This window comes from Dama dama, chromosome 2 (genome assembly GCF_033118175.1).
Source record: "Dama dama isolate Ldn47 chromosome 2, ASM3311817v1, whole genome shotgun sequence".
Lineage (NCBI taxonomy): Eukaryota > Metazoa > Chordata > Mammalia > Artiodactyla > Cervidae > Dama > Dama dama.
In genome coordinates, this window is record NC_083682.1 from 13,202,338 (window position 1) to 13,211,794 (window position 9,457).

The 9,457-nt window shown below is 46.6% G+C and overlaps 1 pseudogene; it reads left to right on the forward strand.

Annotated features, from left to right (window-relative positions):
* The first annotated feature begins 276 nt into the window (after window positions 1-276).
* Window positions 277-8,992, forward strand: LOC133066346 (pregnancy-associated glycoprotein 1-like; annotated as a pseudogene).
* Window positions 8,993-9,457: the final 465 nt, after the last annotated feature.

The window sequence follows — 9,457 nt, forward strand, 5'->3', positions numbered from 1 at the left end:
TCTTAGAAGTCCATGCAGATCAGTATGATTTTCCAGCCAAGATTTAAGGAAGAGATTACAGTTCAATTGTCTGTATTCTGAGAAGCTTCAAAGACCACTCGCCAAGGGCACTGATGAAGGTACAGATTTAGCAAAAGCTTTGTATTTTTATCAGATCTATTAGTGGCATAAAGGGGAAAACTAGGGTAGGTCAGAGCATATATAACTTGGGGCTCCCGGTCACCACTACATGCTAAGAACCCGAACCTCTCTGAGTACTTGGAGCCAGGAAAGAGCATGAAGTGGCTTGTGCTCCTTGGGCTGGTGGCCTTCTCAGAGTGCATAGTCAAATAAGTTGGGGACCGAAAGCTGCATCATCTTCCTTTCTCAGATTTTTTTTCTTCATCTGGTTATTCTTCCAGCCATTGGGTTTAGATGGGAATGGAGTATTTCCCTGGCAGTCTTAAAGTTCAACCCTTACTTATTGATAAGTGCCTTTCTTTAGGAACTGTGGATCCCAAGGGTCTTGGTGTAGATTTGCATGGTTGCACAACTCTTGGGGTCCAGTCATGACCTACTGATAATGTAACTCCTTACAACTGTTCAGTGCACAGTCTATGCAGATGTAGGTGTGGTCCTGTGGAATAGTACTTTTCTACATTTTATTCAACATGTCCTCTTTGTTCCCTGTCTACTTCAGTGTGTATATGTCTGTGTCTGCATCTCTGTATCACTATCATTTACCTCTCCTTCTCTTTGGAAGTCTCTGTGAGTGTGTTTCTGTCTGTGTTGTTTTCTTTTAATTTTTCACTTGACTCATTCTTCCTTCTTGAGCCTCTGAATTTCCCTTACTTGTTCCCTATCTCCTGGATTCTTCTTTCAACTCCCTCTTCTCTTTCAACTTGGAGAAAGATACACTGTTTTACATACAGTTTTATATCTGACAAGCAGTGTGACCACAGCAAACTCAGTAACCTCTTGCATTTCAAATTTCTCCCTTGTAAAAGAGCATAAGAGTCCCCCTTCTACCTCTTCCTTGAGGTTCTATGAGAAGGATACCGTGGGATGGCAACAGCAATTCTAATGCCTGTCATTGTTGAGACTTCCTATTTATCAGGTACCTTATATCCATCACTTCACTTATCCCCAAGAAATACTATTTGGAGGGTTTGTATTGTTACATTTCACCATTTTACCGAGGGGGAGATTGAACACCACATGGTCATATGTCTTATCCCAGATTGCAGAACAGAACCTGTAACGAAACCTATGTCTTTGCCATGGTATATACATAAAATTCTGATAATAATGTGCTTCATAAAAATGATTAGAAAATACACAGGGCCATTACAACGACAGTTATACCTGAACACTGACAGCTAATTGTAGCTGCTTCTTTGTTTTCTTTGTCAAATGCTCAGTAAAGTATACCTCTAACCAGAGTGAAGATCATGAGAAAAACCCTAATTGAAAAAAACATGCTGAACAATTTCCTGAAGGAACATGCTTACAGACTGTACCAGACTTCTTCTCCTGGCTCAAATATAGCTACACACCCCCTGAGAAACATCGAAGATGTGAGTATTTGGGGACGATGGTGCTCCACAGCGCCCCCTGGTGCTCTAGCCTGGCACCGGGGCTCATCTGGAGGTGCCAGGTGGGATGTGGGGTTGGGATTCCTGCAGGAGGAAGATACGCTGGAAAACAGTGACCCAATCCAGAGGAGAACACACTCTCATCCTCAACTGTTGGTCTTTGTGACTGGGCCCGGCAATTACCAGGTGGCAAGTATATATCCATTTCTGTGTCAAAGATGTGTCATTAGTTTGAGGGAGATTGTTCCTTCTGAAATAAGTGAGTCAGTCAGTTACAGATGAAGAGTGAACTGTCACTGATCAATTGATAGAACCAAAGGCAAAGCAATTGTCAATCCCCAGGCAGAGAAATTCAGGTTGACAGATGCAAGAACCACAGCTGTAAAAAGTTCCTGAACCCGTATTCCATGTAAGGTCATAAGTATCTAACACGGCGGTTACTGTTTTTAGATTAGAAAAAGGGTTTATTTTGTCTTCAAGAATACTCATGCCAGCCTGAGAGATAGACATATTAGTAAATAGATGTCAAATGAAAGGGTCACCTGTGTGCTGTTGATTGGATGTGGTCTGAGTTTAGAAGGAGTGGCTGAGGTTGATCAAGAAGGACCTCCTGGAGAAGGGGGTGTTATGGCTATGTTTGAGAGACTATAGAGCTTCTCAAACGAAGGCACCAGGGCTTCCCTGGGTGTCTAGTCGTCCTGGAGGTCCCGTGGTTATGCCTCTGTTCTTCCAAAGCAGGTTGTAACACCTGGTCATAGTCAATATCCTGCATACCATGTAGCACAGGAAAAATATATCAAATGCAGGCACCTCTGTGACCAACGTCAGTGAGCTGCATGGTGGTTAGAAAGTGATCTCAAGAGATATTGACATCCAGAGGGAGGCCTGAGTGTGGGAATAGAGGGTAGCCACTTCTGCACTAACCTACTCCCTCCTTTCCCCTGTAGATGCTCTAAGTGGGTAATATCACCATTGGAACACCCCCTCAGGAATTCCAGGTTGTCTTTGACTCAGCCTCATTTGACTTGTGGGTGCCATCTGTCTTTTGCACCAGCCCAACCTGTTGGTACTACAGCCACCCCGTACCCAGACCATCTTTCCCTTGCTCTGCCACCCTGTTTTGCACCCTTGGCACCTGATGACACTTATCTCTTGTGTCTGCAGCCTCACACGTTATGATCAGACATATTGAGTCTTCCACCTTCCGGCCTATCAGAAACACCTTCAGCATAGAATACTGTTCTGGGAGTATGAAGGGAGTTAATGTTCCTGACAACGTTCGGGTAACAGTGTAACAAATGCTGAGTCAGGACTGGCTGTGGGGTGACCACTGCTTGCAAAACTGATGCAGAACCATTGGCAGGACTTTCCTAGCCTCAATCCATAGATTGGCCATCTTACCCACAGGATCCTGTCCCTGGGTAGGCAGTACCCATGGGGACACACAAGCACATATTTTAGCTAACCCAGAGAGTGGCTTGAGATGGGGACTTGCAGCTTCTCTGCCCATGAGCACTTCAAGGTTCATTTTGCTGGGAATGAGAAGAGGGGACAAAAGCACCCACTTTTATATTCACAGACTGTTCCAGGCACTTTCAGGTGATAACTGGTTTAGTTCTGCAACAACCCCACAGAGAAGTTACTCTGATTAGTTCATGTGGCATATTAGGAAACTGAAGTACAGACATCAAGGGCCTTGCTGAGGACACACATGTGGTAAACAGTGGAGCTCGACTGGCTTTTCCGGACTGAAGTTGCTGTGGGGTGTTTGGGGACAGAATAAAACTGATCCGGGGACCCTCGGGGCAGTCAAGGGCTTCAGGTATCCAGACTGGGAAACTGGAGGCCTGAGAAGTTAGGGGGCTGATAAATGAGTTCTCACTCTAGAGGGCCTTTGAGAGTCTATTAAACCTATGGCCTGCCTCCCCCAAAGTACTTGAGTAGTTCCCCTCTCTCTCTTTTTCTCTCATATACACTCACACAAAGACCCACATATCCTGAAAAGTGAATCCCCAGGCAGTAATTTCATAGATCCCTGCAAGCAAGAATGTGTTTTCGGCTTCTGTCTTCCTGGACAGATGCAGAATCCACAGTACCTTACAGAGAATGCAGTCCATTCCTGCCGGTAGGTCACAGTGATGCCAAAGAGAAGGCTACCTTACTCTCGGCTCATTTTGTCCACAAGGGGGAACCGATGGGACCTGGCCTGACTCTTGGTTGCCCCACCTGTACAGAAGCCACGAGGCCAATTTGACTCACTCAGTTGGTGTTTTTCAGAGGGGCAGATGTTTTAAAATTCATAGCCTCTCTCAAATGGAACCCAAATCCCCCTCCTAGCATGGTCTAACTGGCTGAGTTCCACCGAAGACACAGCCCAGCCTCAGTTTTTCTCTGAGGTTCTAATGGCAATGCTTCCCAGCCCAGTCCTAGCCTCACTTCATGTATCTGTAAGTGGGATCACTCTTCTCTCACACAGATTGGGGACCTTGTAAGGACTGACCAGCAATTCGGTCTAAGACTGGCGGAATACGGGTTTGAGGGAATACCTTTTGATGGTGTCTTGGGCTTGAACTACCCCAACTTATCTTTCACTGGAGGCATCCCCATCCTTGACAACCTGAAGAATCAAGGTGCCATTTCTGAGCCTGTTTTTGCCTTCTACCTGAGCAAGTAAGTCTGAGATGGACAATCCATTTCTCCAAATTAGCTGTAATTTGCTTTCAGTTGCACGAAATTTATAGAACACTTCAGAAAGAAGTATGCTGAGAGATAATCTAATCCAAGATAACTATGGCCCCAGGGCCCTACCTGGCTTCACCACCTGGTTTTATAAATAAGGTTTTATTAGAACATAAACCTGCTCCTGGGCTCAAGATCAATAACTTGGTCTAGGGGGATGAGTGAGGAGGGAGACTAATGAGAAGCAACAGGAAACAAGTTGAAGGAAAAGTCATTAGGATTTGATTATGAATTTGATAAGGAAGAGAATGATGGTGGCTTTCCTTCCTTATTAGCATTTTACTGGTAATGAAAGACCAGTTACCCAATTTGCAAGAGCCAGTGAAAAATAAATGTGTGGTACACAAAACAAAAGTGTGGGACCCCTTGTTCATGAAATATTAGGCATTTCAAGACACGAGAGCAGAGGTGGGGTTGCTCCTGAGCGTGGGGCCTTTTGGACAGTAGAGGTCACAGGCTAGTGGAGCCAACTCTGGGTGACCTGATCCAACAGCCTTAGCACTCCCAGGCCTTGATTTTCCGGAAAAATGACAAAGTGGACAAGGGGAAAGCCAAAATGCTTCAGTACCCTGTCCTCTGAGGGTGTCTGAGCACTCATGTCACAGGTGGTCCAGGGCATCTTCAGCGGATAGAGTGGGTAGAGCCCAGCCAGGTGACTCAGCTTCTAACCTCCTCTGTGCCACTCAATAGCCAGTAACCGACCTCAGTCTGGTTCCCAGTCGCTCCTAGCCTCGATTTCTGCATCTGTCGAGGAGGACATTATTAGGGCCTTGATGGGTGGAGAAGCAAAGCTCTCAGACAGTGCTGCTGTTACCGTCCTCCAAGGATACCCCCCCCCCACCGTCTTCTCTCTACAGTAGCAAGCTGGAGGGTAGTGTGGTGATGTTTGGTGGGTTGGACCACCGCTACTACCAGGGATCGCTCAACTGGATACCATTGACCCAAGCGGGCTACTGGCATGTCCACATGGACCGGTGAGCCTCTCTCTCTGAGCGTCAGCCCAAGGGATGCTCCACATCTGTACATGGACACAGGCAGATACTCACAAATGGATTCTCAAACATACAGTCACACAAATATATACACTATCCTCAATGACACAGACAGACACACAGACATATGGAAACTACACAAGCAGACCCATATACACACACACAGAGACACATATAAACATGCATAGCTAGTCAGAGACACAGAAGCACACACAGTGACACATACAAACACACATACAAACAAACACACAAGCACATAGATACACAAACAGCCCATGGATTCATAATCCCCAGGCCTCCTGACCAGCGCTCTGACCAGGGTCCTCACAGGGTCCAGAGAGGTCTGTGCAGCTGGGAGAGTGCTGCACCCACTGCCCTGTGAGGCGGGGAGCACGGTCAGAGGACTCTGCAGTGTGGTGAACAGGAACAGGGAGGATTTCACCAGCTTGGACAGCATTATAAGATGACCAACTGTGCAGGGCCACTTGGGACCAAGTTCTCAGTACAGATAAGTCTCAGTTTACAAACAGGGAAAGCCCTCAGCAAATGGGGAAAACTGGTCTCCTTATGGAGAAGCTACCCAGCAGTGGAAAGAGGTTGGCTGCAGTCTTAAGGCGTGAAAGCAACTAATAAAAAGGACACGCCATGTACCTGGGCATACAGTGGGGCAGGGGCTATAACAGAAAATCAGAAAGGTGGGATCCAGGAGTAACCTGAGGAAAAGAGGTTTCTGTCCTCTTGGATAGGATTCTGTGTGATACCCTCAGACAAAAGCTGACCTGTTCTTTGGAGTTTCTGTGGGCTAGTCATGTATTTCCTGGCCAGGGTCTCAGGGTCTGAGCTGGTTGTAGGAGCAGTGCTGGGAGACACCCTCTCCCAGAGCAGCCCCTCTCTCCATCCACTATTAAGAATCTGCTGCCCCTGTGAATCTCCATCTTCACTCTGTTTGACCCATTATTTATTCCACACTAGATATAGCTCTCTGATGTATCTCATTATTTTCACAGTTTTCATTCACTTATTCAACAGAAAAACATTGGGCATCCACTGTGTGTCGGCACTTTAGGGAGGCAATGAGAATAAAACTTGCCCTCACATCTAAGAAGGCAGATACAGAGAAATGACACACACACTTAGTGAATTGTGACTTTGGTACCTGCTAGAGGTGAGGAAGGGTCTACAGAGAGTGACCAAGACAGGAAACTGATAAACACCGCAGGAAAGACTTCCATGAATCCATGACAATTAAGCTGGAATCTGGAAGATGAGAAGAAATTTGCTAGTGAAGGAGGAGAGAAGTCTTCTAGGAAGGAAAACCAGCTTGTGTCAAGGTACAAAAGATCCTGGTGTATTAAGTACTGCATTCAATGATGTCAAAGGAGGTGCCGTGTCGAGAGCAGATGCAAAGAGTCAGGGCAAGAGACAAAGGGCTGTTTAGAAGACAGTGGGGAAGGGGGCAGCTCTGGGGAGACTCAGAGTGACCCTGATGCCCATTTTCTTCCACTGTCTCTCAGCATCTCCATGAAAAGACAGGTTATTGCTTGTTCTGGAGGCTGTGAGGCCCTTATGGACACTGGGACATCACTGATCCTTGGCCCAAGAAGACTGGTCAATAATATCCTGAGGCTCATTGGCGCCATGCCACGGGGTTCCGAGGTGAAAGGTCATGCCCTAACGTCACTCCCAGTCTCCAAAGGAAAGGATCTCCAGGGCCAGCCTCTCTCCCTCTCACTCTAGCAGCACTATGCTTCATGTTTTGTGGTCCATAACCTGTCCTCTATTATCTTCTATCAATGGCATCAACTACTCGCTGCCCGCTCAAACCTACACCCTTAAGGTGAGGGGACAATACTGAGGGTTGGTTCTCAAACTGGAGCTTGCAGGAACCCTTGGACTGCTGCTGGAAGGAGGGCGACATCTGCAGGCCATGACACACCATTGCAGATGCTTCTGAGCCTTGTGGCTGGGCCAGTGCCTTCCACAGAACCAATCACTTGAGAGTAAAGGGCCGTTTGGGACACTGATCATCCTGAAATAAATGTGGAGACACCACACCATGCTGGCGTGGTGGGAGTCACAAGGCAAGGGTAACACTAAGGCGGTCAGTCCTCAGAGAGCTTCAGTTCAATCTGAAACCTTAGGTGCATGAACATGAAAGTCGGCGCTAGCAGTCCCTGAAATAGGCCATATTACAAGGAGAATGTCTGGGGACAATCCCAGTGTGATGTCCCAGGATAAATTAACAGTCTCCCTTCCCTTCTCAAAGTTTTTCTGCTTTGGATGATAAATTACATGGTCATCATAGTTATCAGCTGCTTCTTCCTCTTGCTCTTTCCAGATGCTCCCTTTGTGAGTTAGGGTACCTGACCCCTACTCGGATTGGGGATGTTGAATACTAAGGTGAATAAAGGGTGAAGAGTGACTGCTCACCCTGGCACAGGGTGGAGGCTTCATGTCAGCTCCCTGTGGGAGTACATAGCAGGCAGATGGGCTCAAAGAAGGCTTTGAGGAACAGAAGGAATGTCAGGAATTCTAAAACCACAAACTCATGGAGCCATATGGAGAGTTGCTTGGTTCTAGGCAACACTGCACTGGATTCCATGCAAATGGCATCTGAAGGTGCTCTGTTTTGGGGCACTGGGGACTTACTAGGGGTGATGACGGCTACTGACTGACCGGTGGGAATGGGAAGCCAAAATAAGTTACCCAATAAAGCCTGGAGTGGCCAAAGAGGGCGAGTGTGGGCCAAAGGAGGCTTCCCACAGTTACTGACTTAAGTCTTCAAGAACGTGTTGTGGGCACTGCTATATTTAAGATAGATAACCAACAGTGATTTACTGTGTAGCACAGGGAAATCTGCTCAGTTATGACAGCCAGGATGGGAGGGGTATCTCCGGGTCCAGGAGAGAAAGGTACATACAGTTGAGTCCATTTACTGTCCACCTGAAACTCAGAATATTGTTAATCAGCTATACTCCAATACAAAATAAAATTATTAAATAAAGTTTGGATTGTGGGGATGCCAGAGGAAGACCTGCATTCTCTATAGAGAAAACAAATAGCAGGAGTCAGAAGGAAAGAAACAGGGAGTGAGGAGAACCAGGGGACACTCCTGTTCTTTTCTAATAATTGTACTGAAGTGTGGCTGATCTTCAGCGTCGCCTTAAGTTCTGCTGCACAGCAATGTGACTCAGTTATACACATAAAAAATGTATATTTTTCCTCTTATTCTTTTTCATGTGGTTTATCACTGGATATTGAATATAGTTCCTTATTCTCTACAGTAGGACTTTGTTGTTTATCATTCCACTGTTTCCCCAACTCCCAGTCCTCCACTCACCACACCCTTCCTCATGGCAGTCACATGTATGGGCCCTTTTTGGGTTTGGATGAACTCTCACATGCCCTAAAGCTCATAAAACCACTTGATACTTACCAAAAGAGGAAAATAAAATCAAGAACGCTGCTCGGTCTGGATATCGGGGGAGTCACTGACAAGGACTCAGGCTGACTGATGTGTGTCTCTGACTCCCCCAGGATTCTAGCGGCGACTGCTTTATCAACTTTAAAGAGAACACAGCGAGTGCATCTGCAGAGACCTGGGTCCTGGGAGACGTCTTCCTGAGACTGTATTTCTCGGTCTTTGATCGAGGAAATGACAGGATTGGCCTGGCACAGGCAGTGTAAACGCTTGGAGTGATTCAGGAATCAGTAAGGCCACTCCTAACACACACTCACTCACACTTAGGGCACTCCTGCCCAGGATGGTGATGAACTGCATTTGGTGGTCTGCACACCCTGTTCTCAGTAAAGAATGAAGTGTTCCACTCGTAATGGTGCTGAAACAAATGGGTGCCTCTGTTTGTGTCTGGGAGTGAAGGATCTAGTACCAAGTCTGAATCAAAATTGAGAGGAGCCCACTCCAAATGGCTTCAAGGAAAAGGGAGACTCATTAAAATGATTCTGGAATCCAGGACACAAGAATCAGAGTAAATACAAAGATCTGTGACTGGACCCAAGAAATCAGAAGTCATCAGTTCCCTCTTTCTCACCCTCGCTCTTTCCCTTCCTTCTCCTTTGGGGGTCATAGCCTGACAACTTTCTTCCTTAAGGCTTCTACACCTAGTGAGGGAGTCCAAGCTACCCGCCTTA